This window comes from Nycticebus coucang, chromosome 1 (assembly GCF_027406575.1).
Source record: "Nycticebus coucang isolate mNycCou1 chromosome 1, mNycCou1.pri, whole genome shotgun sequence".
In the NCBI taxonomy this organism is placed as follows: Eukaryota; Metazoa; Chordata; class Mammalia; order Primates; family Lorisidae; genus Nycticebus; species Nycticebus coucang.
Genome location: NC_069780.1, coordinates 171,412,898 through 171,431,498, shown reverse-complemented (window position 1 = coordinate 171,431,498; position 18,601 = coordinate 171,412,898).

The following is an 18,601-nucleotide window of genomic DNA, read 5'->3' as shown; positions in this document are numbered from 1 at the left end:
AAATGTGTGGATGCATTGTGAAAGTTGCTATTGAAAACCACAGCAGGAACTGTTCTTTTTAACAGCACCAAATGCAGTGATGGAGCTATGAGTAGACCTCACCAGGACCCAATGTATCTGCTCTCAGAGAAATAAAGGGAGTCAGAATGAGTATCACCTGTGGTAAAAAAACTTCTATATACATTGTCAGAAAAAAAAAAAAATAGAACATTGCTGAGATATGCTCACATATAAAAAACCTACAGATAAAAAATCACAAGCAGACAAACAACAATATGATTAACATATAAATATAATCAAATAATCCTAGAGTGGTCTCTAGGGATATCATAAATGTTCTGAAAGTTTTGCTTCATTGCTAGCCATACAAATGGCTATAGATAGATATGAACTCTAATTTTTTCAAGTTTCTAGTAATATCTAGTTTCTAAATATTCCTATGCCAACATGCAAGTTCTTTAAAGGATCATTCCTGTGTTTACATTGCTTTATTGTGGTTTGCAGTAAGTTAGATATCCCAACTTATTAGTATTGGACTCAGCCAATATAAAATTAAAAAATATAATCACATTTTTCCTTGCAAAAAAGGAATAAAGCATACACAATGAAAAGGTGTGTACCAAGCTATGTTTATCTGGAGCTTTCCATGTATATCTCAAGCTTATTTGACATTTTCAAATTCATAGGTAAATCAATAATTCTGCATCTATCTTCTTCTATGAAGAAAATAAAACCATTATTTTCAATTATTCTTCTATGTGCTAACTAAATATAGAGAAAAGGCAAGGTTTAGTTTAAATATCATTGGGGGATGAGTAAACATACTATTGTCTGCCTCCAAAGAACCATCGTAATGATCTGAAAGAGGCCTGGGAATAAACAGGAGAGTTTAATCTTTATTTCCACACTGCAAGTATCGACATGGACTCTTCTGTCTATCCTCGCTGACACTAAGCTCTCAAGATTGTATCGTTAAGCATTATGATCTATGGGTCTTGTAAATGCCCAGCTCTGTGGGTAAGTGCAAGCCCTTTGAATTTCAACCTCATGTGTTTTCTTTATTGGTCTGTGGATATTGCCTCTGAGATCTAGTTATATTTCCCAGTATGTCAGCATTCCGTGTAAATTCTCTCAGTAGTCAGCAGGTTGCAATTGTTGGGAGTAGGGTTCTAAGAACTCACATAGAGAAAGATGAAGCTTCCTGTTCAGAGGTCCATGTGAGCAATAAGAAAGTCCTCTGGCTCCAGATCAGGGTTATTGTCTTTGACCATCAAGCAGGACACTGTGGCAACTTCAAGCATATAGTGTTAACAAAGCAACAAAACAGCACAAAGGAATCTGCCTTGAGTTTGGTTGAATATGACCAGACAACGTGAAAAATAGCATAAATTCTCTTCCAGACTGCCAGAGGTGACAATACAATGAAACAATATTTACCAAACTAATGTATATATATGAGTCTATGTACAAGTGTAATTGAAAAAGATAAAATCTTAAAATACTGAAAAATTTCCTTTTCAGCTAAAGCAAAAGTAAAATGATCTCTCTCTCTCTTTCTCCCCATGCTCCACCAAGCATAATATCTGAAAGCTTGTTTTATAAGATATTCCAAGTTAGACATTGAAGTCAGAATACTTGTTATTTCCACTGATATTTTTATTTATAACTCTAAAGAAAAAAGTTAACATTAACAAAAATAGTAATAGTATCACCTACATCAGCAGAAACAAAATGGATTCAGGTTCCTTTGCATGGTCTAGATGTCGGCATAACCAACAAGCAGATTGGTTCGTTAGTATGGTGTGGCCAGGGTTTGAAAAACTGGTATAAAGAGATGCTGAGTCTGCATCTGACCTGCTGGAGGAACAATAAGGGTTAGTAAGAGCAAGGCATAGTTTGAAAGAATTATAAAGAAGGATTACAGAAAGAATGAGAAAGATTGAGGTGATCTCCACTCAGCTTCTAATGTACAGTTCTTGAAGGGGGAGTCTTAAGAGAAAAAGGGTGTGTAAAAATGACCATTTTGGGGGGGAATGAAATTATCCTCATAATTCTAGATTATAGAAATTAGGAATTATAGATTTTTAAAATGGGGTTTCTAGATCTATATTCTTGAGAAAAAGCTTTCTACTTTGTGAAGTCATCTGCCTCAGAGACCAGAAGCCTGGCCCTGCAAATCTTTACTTTCAGGTCATCCTCCAATCATCTTGCTGTAGTATGGAATAGCTAACACAAATCCAAGGGGATTTTTCTTTTAACTTTTGGCAGAGAAGGTAGTTAACAGTACTTCACAGACCTTCCCAGTGGAGTGACAGTGCATGTCTCCTAAAAACTTTGATGCACACATGAGCTCTAGGTCAAACATGCCAACATGAGTGCCTGGTGGAACCAGTCCATGTAAGACAAGATGTGACATCCACAACCAGAGAAGAAACATCATACAGCTTCTCCTGTCACTGAGTCAAGTGAACACTGACAAAACAAAACAAACAAAACCTCCATGGCTATTTTTTGTTTAGGCAAACTCACTAGAAAGAAATTCTTCCCTGTGCATCGAAAGTAGGGATGATGCTGAATATTTTCTAAGTGACATGTTAGAGACATGTTATGATCGAACCCTACGGTTTGATTCCACAGATGACATTCTTATATCTCTTAGATGGTGCTAACACTTATGCTTGTGATGTCAATGATTGACAAATCACCAAAGGTTGTGAATTGTTCAGAAGCCAGGCCTGTGCAAATTGGGGTAGCTTACTTGCTACTTTTGTTAAGTTGCTAGCCACTAAATATTGTATATGGACAGAAAAAAAATCTAGACTGACTTAATTAACAATATCAAACTCTATAACTGCCAGAACTGCACGAAGACCTTTTGTAACCTATTCTATTCCCACAGACTGGGCACATGTACACTAGAGTTGTGGAAGTGCCAATGAGGAAGAAGAGGCACAGAAAACTCCAGACTAGAAGGTCTCAGGTTCCAATATGACCCTATCTGTAAATTACTCTGGTCTTTACATTTCATGTGGTGGTTCTCTCCTAAATAATAACAATGTCATGGATTTGATTATCTGACATTCTTTGTTACCAGGTACCCCATTTTAAAAGCTAGACATTAAAAAAAACTTGAGCTCTTTGGTTGATAAAGTGATACCAAGAAAATGTACTAGATCTGACATTATAAAAAATACACTTCTATTTCAAAATTCTAAGTTCTTTTGGTGTTTAAGACTGACTCTTTGCCTAGCATTTTGAACTCATAAAATTTAAAAGACAATTTTGAATCTCTGCATGGTAATAGAACAAGACTTCAATATTACTAGGCAAGCCTTGAGAGAACTTTAGTTAGAATTATCAGCAGCCTAGTCTCTTGTGTATTTGAAAACTACTGGCTCCTGGATGCAATAATATTCTGACAAGGAAGAGCAAAATGCTTGTCACTCAGGTAAGGTATAGATTGTGATCTACACTTCTTAGAAGACAAAATAAGTATCTTAGTCAGATAAATGAAGACTTATTTCCAAGAATGGAAGACTAGTTTAATGGGGTATGGAAAAAAAATGTGCTTAAATATGTTCTTTTTTCTGATTTCCGATTTCTTGCTACTAGATTACTAACCTGATCAGTCTCCAAAGCTCCCCACTGAGCATTTAATGAATGAAACATCTAGGGAAGTTTCAGACAGGGGGGAATGAAAGGGCTACGGAAATTTCACCCTCAAAATAATTCCCTGGTATAAAAAATACTTTGAATTGAAGACCATTCAAAATTAAAACACTGGAAGATTATTTCCCTTTAACTGTATCAAGTGAGCTGGCCTGATTAGAAAATCAAAGGGGCCAATTAATTCCCCTTTCCCCTTCCTGTTATCTCAAAATATTTCAGAAATAAAGGTCGGGAATGTGGATGGACCTGGCCTAAATCATTTGGGACAAAAAAACCCATCTCCTGGTTAATCTACAAGTCAATCTATTACTCCCCTACTCATTTGTTCTCCCTAGCAACCTCCCTAGCAACTGTTTATGCCCCATATTCCCTAATTTTTCATCTCCTCTTGAAAGGCCTAGATAAAAATCTCTGATCAAAAAAAAAAAAAAAAAAGAAAGAAAGAAATTACCCATATTCCCTCTCTTAACCCAAATTTCATCATATATTCACCTCCACATGTAAACAAATATATTTTTACATACTTGCAGTAATGACAACTTAAAAAAGCCAATAGGTACTTTAGGTTCTATTTATAATCAATATAATTTCAAATTCATAAGAATTTTCTAATTTATATAATTGTTACAAATTACAGGAGTTAAAATATATCATATACATATATATACACATATATATGCACACACACACGTATATATATATATATTATACTCATTATAGCTACCATGCAAATTCAGAAGTTTCAGCCCTAAAGAATTGGGGTAATTAGATTCAAATCCCTACCCAACCATTTCTTAAAGGAATTCCACTAGAAGAGTGATTTAGACTCTCTAAGCCCAGATTTCTTTACTTGAAAACAAGGATAACATTATTTTTATTTATAGCATTATTTATGTACCACATAGTGAATTTTTAATTCATGGAAAATTCTTAGGAAATATTATCTATAGAGCATTTAAGAAGTAAATAGCTAATTATAAATACAAAATGGGGCTGTTACTGGAGCAGTCTGGTGAGGGATGCTGTCTTGTTTCCTTATCCCTGTTTGTGATGGATACCACTCTACTGGAATGTATAAGGATTAACAGAAGCATACTCAGTTAAGTAAAAGCACTTGGAACAATGTGTCCTATTTGAAAGCATAATACCATATAAGAAAAAGTATTAAGGTTTTTGAGTAAGTGACTTTGAAACTATTCATTTGTTTTCAAGTAATTAAATGAGAAAGAAAAATGTATCTTTTCAATTAATTTCAGTTATTCAAAAATTTTTCATATGAAATTCTTTCTAATTACTGTTATATCAGAGAAATAACGTCATTGGTCTGTCTCTGTTTTCTAAAATAAAATGCTTCTTTTCCAAGGCACCTTCTCTATTAATAGCCGGGCGTTGTGGCGGGCGCCTGTAGTCCCAGATGCTCGGGAGGCTGAGGCAAGAGAATTGCTGAAGCCCAAGAGTTGGAGGTTGCTGTGAGCCGTGTGACGCCACGGCACTCTACCGAGGGCAATAAAGTGAGACTCTGTCTCTACAAAAAAAAAAAGCGTCCAAGGCACCTTCTCTATTTCTGTCTTGCCCCAAATTGTTTAAGCTGCCAAAAATATGAGTCATTAGCATTAGCTTTCACAAGACTTAAAATTTTATAAGGTTTTCTTATAATGATAAACTTTTCAATCCAGAGAGCTATGGAAAGTGCAATATAAGCAAAATATAGAGGGTGCCAAAAATGGATACATATTTTAAGAAAGAAAAAGATTAGATTTAAAATAAAATTATAATGTATATTCTTTATATTGTAATAAATTTGGAAAACTTAGAACTTTTGTAGCCATTACCATTCTTGCAACTTTTCATCATGTCTACATTATTTCACTAAGTAAAATCTCTTTCACAAGAATTCTGTATATTAATCACAACTAGATTGTTTAAAACTACTTAATAGATTGTTTAAAACCATTGGAAATCAGTTGTTCAAGATTTCTATTTTATTTTCTGCAACATAAATGAAAACATACTTGGAGGACAAGTTTATACTACAACAGTTAATGATACATTTTTTCCAAGTTTGTTGGAATATTACTTTTTATGTATTTTTTTATGGCATTATTAAGTGAAATGCTAGAAACAAGTAATAGAACATTTTGTTGTTCAAATTTCTTGTTTCTTTGGAGCAGTCTATATAAATATAAATAACATTATTTTAAATGATAGAATAAATATTGATTCAAATATTGTATATACCTATAGACTTTTGCTTCATTTAAAGCTATAAACAAAAGTATAATCTTCAAAAGCTGTCTCCTGGAAAATAATATTACCTTAACAATCTTCAAAAGCTGTTTCCTGGAAAATAATATTACCTTAACAATCAATTAATAGATTTGAATCTAATGTGTATACATAGTATTTGATTTGAGTTGGAATGAGTAATTACCAGATTAAAAGTAAAATACTTTAGTAATAGTTTTATTTAGAGCCAATATTAAATATAAAAATAGGAATTTTACGTTTGTAGCCTTGATTCTATTTTTAACCATAATTAAAATATCGTGGTTGGTATTCCGCTATAAACTTTTGCTACCCAGAAACACTGCAACACAGCTTTTACAGAAAACATATCTTTCCTTTCCTCTATGAATTTTGACCAAATAATCTCTTCAGATAAACTATGAAACAATGGCATTATAATTACACTTAAAATTATATACTTTCTTCTTTCTATATGAGCTATTACAAGAAAATTAAATGGCTGATGGTATGTGACAATTACTTAGAATTACAGACATTAGGGCAAGACCAGGACTGGAAGCTGCGTCATCTTGCAGAAAGTTTAATGATCTATTTAAAATTGAATTATCTTTTTTTCTTCATAAAACAAAAATATGCTGTCAGTTAAAACACACACACACACAAAAAAAAGCTTTTTAGAAGAATTCAAAGGTAATCAGTATTAAGTTCCTGATGTGTACATCATTGATATTTTTTCCTCCCTCCCTTCCTTATTTTTCACCTTCCTTCCTACCTACAGCCATGCCTACCTCTCTTTCTTTTTGTTCCCTACATCCCTCCTCTTCACTGTCTGCTATCTCTTTGTATCATTTGCCTGCTGCCCTTTATCCCTCACACCTGCCTTTCTATACCCTGCTGTGCATATCTGGGGCTGGGAATCTGCACAGTGAATTTCTCTGGCCAGTGGCTTCCTACTAACTCTTGATAACAGGAAGCACTGGTAAGAAATAAAATGGCAAGACAAGGAAGGGAGAAGATACCTTCTTAGTGTTCTGCTATGTAACAGTTGCCATCAGTACCAGAAGTCTGCTGATGGGACAGTGTGGTGGGGGTGAGAGGGAAAGAGAAGGAAAGAATTGGCATTTGGCCTTTTTGATGGTTCTAGCTTTGGCTGAAACAGCACTTCTTCCATGGATCCAGAACCTGCCATGATAATTTCCCTTACTGGACTTCGCTATTTACCTATGTCTACCTTCTATCCGTCTGTTTATCTACCAACCCATTCATTTACGCATCTATTTATCTATCATCTATCAATCCATCACATCCATCATGCCCTTGCCTATATATTATTTTATATGTCATAGAAAAGCATAAATATGATGAATGCAAACTTTTATAAACATATAAGATATTGTGGATATCTTCAAATGTCAGTGTATGCTTCCCCCAAAGCCTTCAACAACATATGTTTTCAATAATTTAGTTATCTTTTATAATTGAACATTGAGCTCTTTTTGAGATTTTATATTATAGACAAATCACACTCCTGTGATTGCACACACATTGTTGCTAATATACTAGAACAGGAATTACTATATTAAAGGAAGCTATTTTAAATAACTTTGTTACACATTGGCATATTTTTCTTTTTTTTGTTTTGTAGAGACAAGAGTCTCACCGTACTGCCCTCGTGCCGTGGCGTCACACGGCTCACAGCAACCTCCAACTCTTGGGCCTACGTGATTCTCTTGCCTCAGCCTCCCGAGCAGCTGGGACTACAGGCGCCCGCCACAACGCCCGGCTATTTTCTTGTTGCAGTTTGGCCGGGGCCGGGTTTGAACCCGCCACCCTCGGCATATGGGGCCGGCGCCCTACTCACTGAGCCACAGGTGCCGCCCGGCATATTTTTCTACAAAGGATTACATCAAACTTACTCTTCCTCCTGAAGTGAATAGGAATGATTGTTTCCCTCATATTCTTGCCTCAAATATTTTTCTTTATATTATATTCTAGAGTTATATTGATAAAACTTTGTATTGTGTTGATCTCTACTGAGGTGGACTATAAACATCATTTGTATTTATTCTTTTTTTAATTACTTGTGATGACCAGTTTCACTATTTTACTGGAAGATTTGCTTTATTATTATAAAGTAATTTTAAATTGCTTTCCAAAGTGCACAATAACCTTTACTTTCCTTGAATGGTGATTCTTCTTTAATTTTTTAATTTTTTGCTTTTTTATAAATTTTCTTTTATTATAAGAAACATTCATTATTAAAATATATAAAGGATTTAAAGTATAAGTTTAAAACTACTTTACATTTTAACATTTATCTTTCTTTGTCTAATGATTTTATCTCTTGCTATAAGGCTCAAAAGACCATTACTTATATGTGTCTACAAACATCTGCAAATATATTTTCTTATTCTTAACTCTACCATTAATCTATTTTGAGAAAGTCGGAAGTCAAAGGTTTGTGTTTCTTAAACTCTTTCCTTATAATATTTTAAGTTTTATGGGTTCTATTTCCAAAATGTTTCCCAAATCCATCCACATCTCATGTTATCTGCTATCACTCTTCTCCACACTATCTTCTGTCCTCCAAAATAGCAAAAAAGCCTTTGAGATGTTCTTTCCAATTCCATTCTTGCTTTCTAAATCCATTACCCAAATCTCAATAACTATTTTACAAATAGAAATGGAATAGAGATTCTTCTACTTAATACCTTCAAATGACATCTCAAGTCAAAGAAGTCTTTTCCAACTGTCTTATCCAAGAATAACCCTACTCTCCATATGTCTCCCTGTATAACATTATTTAGTTTTATTATGTTTATGGAAATATGTGGATTTAACTGTCACACATCTATATTGTTTACTTCATTCAATTAAGAAATCTAATAAAATTCTTGCCTAACAACCACAAATCAATAACAGAGAAGAGATTGTGCTGACCCCCTCTGAGGCTTTTTTGGGGGGTAAGGTCACCAAGTTAATTAGTGATAAATTAGGTTTAAGTTAAGCTTCCCTTCCTTTCCCTCTAACATGCATGATTTTGCTTCTTCTAATATCTAGTACCAGAGGCCATGATGCAAAATAGAAAGCATTCTGAATGTGTTCACCAAGAGATTGATCTTGTGATGTGGTTCTTATTTTCCTATGAAAGCAAGGAAACCCAAATAGCCCTTTGTCTGAGCCACCCAGCCTGAATTTCTTTCATATTTACTGGGAGCCTATTGTGAATAAGATGATATATGGTTGATGGTGCAAAAGACTGGAATAAAATATTCTCCCTGAATTTAAGTCACTGATGATAAAACGGGCATGATGTATAACATATACTCTGTCAAATGAAATCTATGTTATGTAAAAGTATGTTAATAGGCTAGAATAAAGTGCATTAGGAGTAAGAGCATCAATTCTAAATAGGGTATGGGATCATATATACTAAGAATATTTTCACCTTTTATTTATTTTTTTTTTCTGGCAGTTTTTGGCTGGGTTTTGAACCCACCATCTCCAGTATATGGGGCCGGCACCCTACTCCTTGAGCCACAGGCACCACCCTATTTTCTTCTCTTTTTTCTTTTATTCTTCTTCATTGTACTACTCCTAACAGCAACAGCAAAGCTAGGTCTTTATATGTTTTATATGATTAATCTGTACACTACTCTGGCAAGGTAGACAATGATAAGGCCATTTACTAATAATTACACTCTCGGTCAGCATTTGTTACTATACTTGTGTAAAGACACATGGCAGCATCAAGGTCAGGATTTAAACTCAGCACTATTTCCTGGAAACACAGGTTTCAGAAAAACTGAAAGCAGCATGACCCTTTATATACCTTTCTTAATAGTTCCCACACTATATAGAGAATATAAACAGTCCTTTGCAGGGTCAGAAGATGGGCACTTGACCCTGAGGGAACATATGATGTCATTAAAGAATATTTTAATTTTTATGATATTATTGTGCAGAGTACCTGGTAATATTAGTGAAAAATTAAACTGAAAATAAGATTTAGGACCAAGTCATAGATTACCTTTTAGAAGAATTTGAACTTTATTTTAAAAAATATATTGTGGAGAGGTTGTTTTTCTCCATCAAGTAGTAATGTTATGTGATATGAAATGTGGTAAAAAATATTTCCATGTGTCATTTAAGAGGCATCAGAAGAATTTTTGATAAATGTTTGACAATTCAAAAAATGGGAATGAAGTAAAGGATCATCCTCAGGGTGACAGGACCCACATCATAAACTATGACAATAGAAAGAACACTAGATTCATTAAAGAGAAAGGAAGGGAAGCTTAGCTTAAACCTAATTTACCACTAATTAACTTGGTGACCTTTACCTCCCAAAAAAGCCTCTTGATTCTCAAGAAACCAACAAGGGAACTAATGATCTCTAATGACCTAACTGAGAGATCTAGCTAAGAAAAGAAGAACCACATATTTCTTCTCAAATAAAATAAATTTGAGTGTAAATATACCAAATTTTGTTATATATGCAATGTGTTAGGTATAAGGGGAAAATGATCTATACAAGCCGGAATAAAATAATGCCATTAATTTAAGGGCTGAATATGAGTGAAGAATATTTCTGTAAAAACAATGAGCTCCTGGTTGAGTGTATTGACTGGTAGATTAAGCGGACTCATTTGAAATGCCCTATGGAGAGTCACACCACAATTAGAAACACAGGCAAATAATTCAAATTAGGAAGATAGTCTAAGAATACACATATAAAGTCTATATTTGAACCCTAATGAGGCAGTTGGGTTCAAATCTAGAAAAAGGGCTTAGAAGAGGGTGAAGAAATTAGTAGGGCAGATAAGTGCCTTAGAGGAAATGTATCAGTGGAGGGGATTGTGAAATGATGAACTACAGGAAAGTGAGAAAGAGGGTCAGTGAAATAATAGCAGATTCAAGAATGTGTACCTTTACAGAAATTGTGAAAAAAGGTCCAGTTGACGTTTTGAACAACATGGAGGTCAAAAATGTGCATATAACTTCTATTTTCCTAAACTACTTAACTATTCCTTTGACTAGAAACCTTAACAGTAGATAACATAAAAATAGTCAAACAACACATATTTTTTATGTTATACACACACACACACACACACACACACATATTACATACTGTATCTTATAATGAAGTAAGTTAGAGGAAAGGAAATGTTATTAAGAAAATTGTAAGGAAAACATATCTACTGTTTTTTAAGTGTAAGTTGATGATTATAGAAGTCATCATCCTGCTTGTCTTTATGTTGAGTAGAATGAGGAGGAGGAGAATGGGTTAGTCATGTTGTCTTAAAGTTATCAGACGTAGAAGAAAATGTGCATAAAAGTAGACCCAAGCACTTCAAACCCATGTTGTCCAAAAGTTAACTTAAGTGCCAAATATAACAAAGATGCTATGTTGTCCTATAGTATCTTGTGCACTAGAAAGATGATTGAAAACAGTATTCAAAAAGTAAGCACAGTGTCAGAATAGGGAAATCATTGTTGACCTTCAGTATAATTTCACTTGGTCTTAGGACTCAAAGTCAAAGAGTAAGTACTTAAAAAGTTTTAGGAGACATAAAAAATACTATGTCAGTATTTCAAAATCTTTGGAGACATAAAAAAAGAAAATGTGTGAGGTCTCTTCAGTGTGCAAACCACATCAAAAGAAGACATGTTAAAACTACTTCTATCTACTCATATTCAAGGCTGAGTTTTAAAAAATATACACTAGATTGAAATAATGAAATTTAATTGAGAAAAATGTGGAAAGAAATAGTATTTTTATTTTTTTTAGAAATAGTATTTTTAAAATTATTGAAAAGACTTCAAGAATAATTAATAGAGAAAGCCAAGAGAAGGGAAGAATGGGGACTGGAGAGGGCATCATGAATAAAACAATGAAAATAAATTAGAGATGCTATAACACTAAAAAAAAGAAAGAATAAGTAAAATAAATAAATATCTAAGACATTTTAGGCATACGTTGAGCTGTAGGAGTAGGTAAAGACAAGAAATGAGTTCTTGGGTGACCTTCATTCTTTCTGATAATCAGCAAAATTTAGTGGTCAATATAAGCATGTTGGGTGCCAATGAAGTGAAAGTGAATGCATAAATGTTAATAATTGATATCTTATCATGTTGAGTTTTGCCCTTAACAAATATGAAGTGACCATCCTTGTCTTTCCTTACTTTTGTTGGTTTAAAGCCTAATATATCTGCAAATAAAATTGTTAACTCCTGCATTTTTCTGTTTTCCATTTGCCTGGATTCTAGATGTCCATCTCTTCACACTAAGTCTATATTTATCCTTTAAGATAATATGAGATTCTTGTATGCAACAGATAGATCTGGCCTGAGTTTTTGTATCCAGTCAGCCAACCTGTGCCTCTTTAGTGCACAATTTAAGCCATTCACATTAATTGAGAGTATTGATAAGCCTGGTAGCATTTTGGGTGTTGAGTTTTTGAAAGACCAATGGACACTTTTAATCCTTTTGTCACTGTGGAAGTTGGGTTTTTATCAATAATTTATGAATAGTTTACTTTGTTGGTAAAGCATTGTGGTAGAATATAAATGTCTTAACACAATAACTAAGAAAATGAAGTGAAGGCTAGGTTAATCAATTTGATGAAAGTATTTCAAATTGTATATAAAACCAGCACATTGTACCCCATAATTGCACTAATGTACACAGCTATGATTTAATTAAATAAATAAGTAAATAAAAAGAAAGTAAAAGTGAAGTTCCTGAGAAAGCTTTGATATTTGCATACATCAAGGATAAATCAAGGTAGCATAACATGAAATTTTAACTTCAGTGCAACAGAAGGAGTCTTCACATATATTATCTCTCTTTAGTTAGATTTATAAACCTAAAATAGGAGACAATAAAGGGGGTGGTACCTTGTAGGGATGTCGTCAATATCAAGCTTCTTTCCCTTATTTCAGTATCATGCATTCACAGAACAGGCTACCAACGTAAATTATAGGTCAAGACTGTGGTTGAAGCAGAATCATTGGCATAATAATGGACTTGCCTACAATAGTCACAGAGATGGTGTCTATGACTTTATTGCAGGAGGAGTTTGTTTAAAAATTATAAAAAACTTTGAACTGTAAGCATCATGATCATTTAAGGATCATACTAGAAAGAGGTGAGATGCTAAAGCAGAGGAAAGGGGCAGTCTCTCTCTAGGATTTTCCAAGGGATCAGGCCTATAGGTCCTGTCAGTGTTTGGGAGATAACATTTATTCCTTGGAAATAACTAAGGGCCAAAGGAGATAATCTCAGGGTGTTATGTAAAGTGTAGTTAAGAAAGCAGATCATAAGGATCAGGGTATTCTGTAAAGATAAAAGTTATAATATCTAAGCTTGACTGAAGTCATGCAGAGGTATTCAACCTTTTTTCTTCTCTGTTGTACATCAGAGAAAGTGTTGTTTTTTGCCACACATTTAACACACAAACACTAAAGAAAGCTGATGAGAAAAAAAAAAAAAGTCCACAAATAATTTTTGTGGTATCTTCACACACACACAACAAAAAGTCCTCAAATACTCTTCATTGGGTCTACAGATTGAACACCCCTGCAAAAGCTACTTGACTTTAGGGCTAATGTGAGTTTAGGTCTTGAATCTTTCAACATGTTTAGAAGAAATTGAAACTTAGATACACTGCCTCCATTTTTCATATACAGACAAATAAATATCACAAACATACACTTCCCTTTACCTGAATAAAATAGCAAACTTCACTTTGATCTCATACCTTGTACTGAAAATTTCCTACAAAGAATATTTTTCATGTCTTCCATGGAGGTTATTTGTATTAAAAATGATATAGTATAATACATGACAATATCATTGAGAAGCATCAACTGGTTAAAATTCATTAGCCTATTAGTTCTTGGAAAAGTACTATATAATATAGCGGGGATACATGTTATTATTTCGTCCCACAGAAAACTGAGGCATTAAGTAGATAGCTATCTAATATCTAATGCCAATTGAAGAAAAAAAAAGCTGAAATTGATAAATTTTAGATGCTTTTATATTATACCTGACCTACCTCAGGAAAAAAAAAAAAATCAAAAGAAGCAGTTTCATGCTTTCCAGGCATGCCCTAGGAATGGAAGATTCTCTTGTTATGTTAATCCACTCTCTTTGAGTCAAGAGCTGACAGTGCACAGACAAGAAAGGGCCTGCCAGCTCTGCTGTCCAAAAATACTCGCCACGATTTGTCAGGCTTCCCATTATACATGGCTTTTTACACATCGCTGGCCTCTACACATAAAAGATCCTGTTGGTTTCCCTAATTAAACAGGGTGAGATCAAAGGTTCACCAATGTCTATCTGAGTGTCTCACGGTATTCCAGAACTGAGAGCAAATGAGAAGTATGAGAAAAATGTGGCAGAAGTTCTGAAGATTGAGCTTTTTGGTTTCTTTATCTTTAAAAAGAATAATAATAGTAGGACAGCCTATGAATGATGCACATATTTCCTTTGTTTGTGTTTTTCCTTAAACACACAAGTGTTTTGACATTAGAGTTGGAGGAAACTAAAGTGCAGAAGACAGAGCAGAATATACAGCTACCAGACAACTCATTTGTGTGGGAAGGATGTCATTGCACTTCCAGAAATGCTATAATGAGTACTTTTCTAGGTAGAAAAAAACCCTTTAACAAAGCATTTCTGTAAGTCAGTAATATAGAGGAAAACGCATTAAAATAAGATATGGCTGGCCTTGGGTGAATAAAGTCCTACTTTAGACTCATGAATTCATCCATAGATTATTCACAGTGGAGTTATTGTTTACAGGAATTCCAGGGTCAGAGAGATGATCTAATCCTGATTCCTCTAGAGTGAGTCAATATTGATTATTTTCACTAAGGGGACAATTCAGAAAGGGTTTTTTTTTTTTTTTTCTTTTTCTTTTTCTTTAAGGAGCGTTACATTTTGGTTAAAAAAAACTTGTAAAAGCTTTAAGGAACATATGCCAGAATGCACTCACTACCTTTGTTTGCCTTCAAACAAACACATTTAATAATCTCAAGATTTATAAAGATAAAAGCAAAATCATTTTGAAATTTAAAGAACCTTTAATCTAAACAATTTTTTTATATCTGATATGGCTTCTGTATCTAACATGACTCTAACCATACATAGAAGAATTTCATAGGAGTTTTTCCATAGAAACACAAAATAGGCTAACCAAAATCTAAAGTGACAAATAATTATCAAAAAGTTATCAGGAAAAATAATGTAAATGCCTGCATACTTCAACAGCAACAAAAATTGCTTTCTTCAATATGCTCTTTATTAAAATGTAATAAAAATCTCTCCTGAAAACCAGATGGTAGATGACATGATAAATTAAAGCTCTACATAAGTGTGAATAGAAAAAAATAACTTCCTGCTGACATAAATGACATTTATAATATCACATATGCTTTTTCTAATGAATATAAGATGATCTTGATATTGCAAAAGACCTTTATTCCAGAAATGAAACAGCTAAAGGAGCAAAAATGAGGCAGCAACTTGCATTTCTATAGAAACAGAAAATGCTATCTATGACTTATATTCCAATTTGAAAAAGAATATTTGAGTAGTATTGAAAAATTGACACAGCTAGAAAGAATACTGATGATTTTATAATTAGGACCTTTCCTTAGTCTTTATTTCTTCCAATTTAACCAGCATGGAATAAAAAGCACATTTCCTGTCTAAAATATTTAAATCTTGGCTAAGTACCTTGACTCCAGTCAAATGTGCTGCAAATTATTACATTAATATTTATAGGATTATGCTACAATTTAACTTACCAACATATGGAATGGTTCCAGTAATGCTTATGAGAACCTATGATGTTCTGGGTTAGCACAGACTTCATTTGAAATATTTCTCCACCATTTACCTGCTGTGTGATTTGGGGTATGTTACTGAACTACTATAATCTTTTGACTTCTTTCTCTAAAATTTAGAATTTTATTAGTGTATAGGTTAAAATAGTTAAGGGGTTTAAACAGGATGAGGTAAACAACACTTAGTCTAGTACCTAGCACAGATGAGCCCTTCATAAAGCATCAGTCATTATCATTATACTTCACAAGTTATGATAAATACAAAAATGTAGATTAAATACTTTTATGCTAAATGAAGACCATTGCTAGCTCAATTTTAAGTCTCATTTCTTAAGCTATAACATAAGTGCTTTGGAAAATCCTCTTCAACAGTTGCTATTTGCGGCTGGCTGTGAAAGCATTAATGGCGCTGCGCACTGAACAGAGCTCAGCTAACTCTATAAACAAAATATATAAAAATTCGAGGAATTGTTTCTTGCTAGAAATGGCCAATAAACTGCTCATTGCTTTGCAAATATTGAACCTGAGAAAATAATGCTACATCTGCTAAAAAATGTACAGGAAGTAGCTAATGGCCAATTAAATATATAAAGAGGGAAGAAACAAGAATAATGGTGAGACCTTAATACATCTGGTCATTGAGTGTGCTCAAGACAAGCTGAAAAACTGTGGTGGGATTCTTAAAAGAAAAATAAAACTGTGACTAAATGATATTCCTAGACATGTTTTAGGTCTTTCATAGCAAAACTTAACAGGAAGCCATGACAAGGAACACGTTTAAATTGGAAACCTATATTCAGTTAGTCTTATCTCAGTGACAGCACCTTTTCTCAGCAAGGCATATGGGCAATAACTTGAGCTGTAGCCCAGCCCACCTCATTGTTAAAACTGAAGTTGAAGGCCAGCCCAGTTCAACAAGTAAACACTGATCTAAATTAGTAATACTCTGATGAAGAGCTTTTCATGTGGCCTAAACCAGCACGAGAATTTGAACACAGCATTTCTACAAACTTATGTGTAGTTACATTTTACTTGAAGTTAAATGAATCAATATGTGGGGTTTAGTCTAGAAACTAATCTTTCATACTGTATTCAATAAATAGTTGATGCTTTTTCCTCATTGAACACTATGCCTTGTATTGTATGTTAAAAGCAAATAAAAGAAACTGATTATAAATGTGTATGTATGATGTATCGTAAAGAGCCCAGCATGAAACAGATGGTTTTCAGAGTGTTTACCTTACTCTGATCTCATAGTGGGAGTAGATGCAGAGATAAGGGTGAAATTAAGGACAACTATAAGAGACAGAGAAACAGCCAGGGCATAGCAACAGTAGGAAGCCAGTGCTACCCTGAGCCAAAGGGGCAAGGAGAGGGTGCAGTATTTGCCACAGTCCTGAAGAGCCAGCTCTGTGGAAGAGGACAGCAAACAGGAGCTAGAGGAAAGAAGCCTCTCACAGAGTGACAAGAGAGCATTACATACAGACACCCAGATCAGTCTTTCTTCATTGCTGTCATCTCCTTCAAGAGTCTCGTATGGCTGTCTCCAACAGAGAGCCAGAGGACAAGGAAGGCCACAGACAGATACAATCTCCAGGGTTCAAACTCTCAGGGCACAAGATAGGGCAGAAAAGAGCTGAGAATGAATGTGAGGTCTGGGGTGGAAGAGAGGATAAACAGAAAATAAAAAGCACAGAAGAATAAAATGTGATTAGATTGCAAGCTTCACTTTCAAAGTGCTTGATAGCGATACTATAAAAGAGATGATAAAACTTTTCTTTATGGTAACTGCTTCGCTATATGCACGGAATTGTTTCATCCACCACATTTCAGCTTTAAGTATTTTTTAATTCATACAAATGCATGCAATAAAGTGCAATTACAGCTCAATTAAAGTTCCAGTGCAATTAAAGCACATCGAAAATAAATGGTACAAAACAAATCTTTGGTGTTGTTTTGTTTGCATTTACTCTTTAAGCACCAATCAGTTATTAGAAATATATAGACATATATGGATTTCCCATCTAGTTTACACAATAAATAAGTCATTTATCAGAATAGTGGATTTAAATTATACATAAAAATTTGGATTTAAAATGGCAAAGAAAAGGTTAAAAATAAGCAATCATATATTCCATTTGAATGATATACACACTGAAATTTGATAGCATTCTAATGGGAAAAAATGGGAGAGCTGAAAAGCTCTCAAAATGCTCAAAGATGTCTCAGGCATCAAAATTAGTATATGAAATTAAAAATATTAATGCTGAATTAAACATCTACTTTTGTTTCCAACTAAAACAATGAATGTTACATATCCACTTATCCTCTAGGTTATAATGGATTAGAATATTATGGCAGTCTGATTCTAACTTCTTATAACCAAAGTATAAACAAATATTTCCTTGCTTCATGTTATATTATGGAAGTCCAGGTATCAGACTGAGTGATGCTAGTAACACAAAGTAACGCACTATATTGACTCCTATTTATGATATTTACAATTTAAATGAGAAGGTAAGACTTCAGGACATAAGTATTCTATGTACATACACACAGAGAATGGTACTGTAGAAGAATTTGATAAGAACCATACTTTCTAACTTTGACTCAATCTGGACAAAAACAAAGTTTGTAAATATGTGTGTACCTCAATATTCTGAGATCAAAAATAGAATAAAAGGAACAATATGTTAAGTGATGGGTATTCAGGAAATAAGAATAAAGTGGCATTTGCACTGAAACCTGACAAAAGTGTAATAATCAGCCCAAAAGAGATGGAGGACACTTAAAGAAGGGCAAGTAGGGTAAAGATAAAATTAGT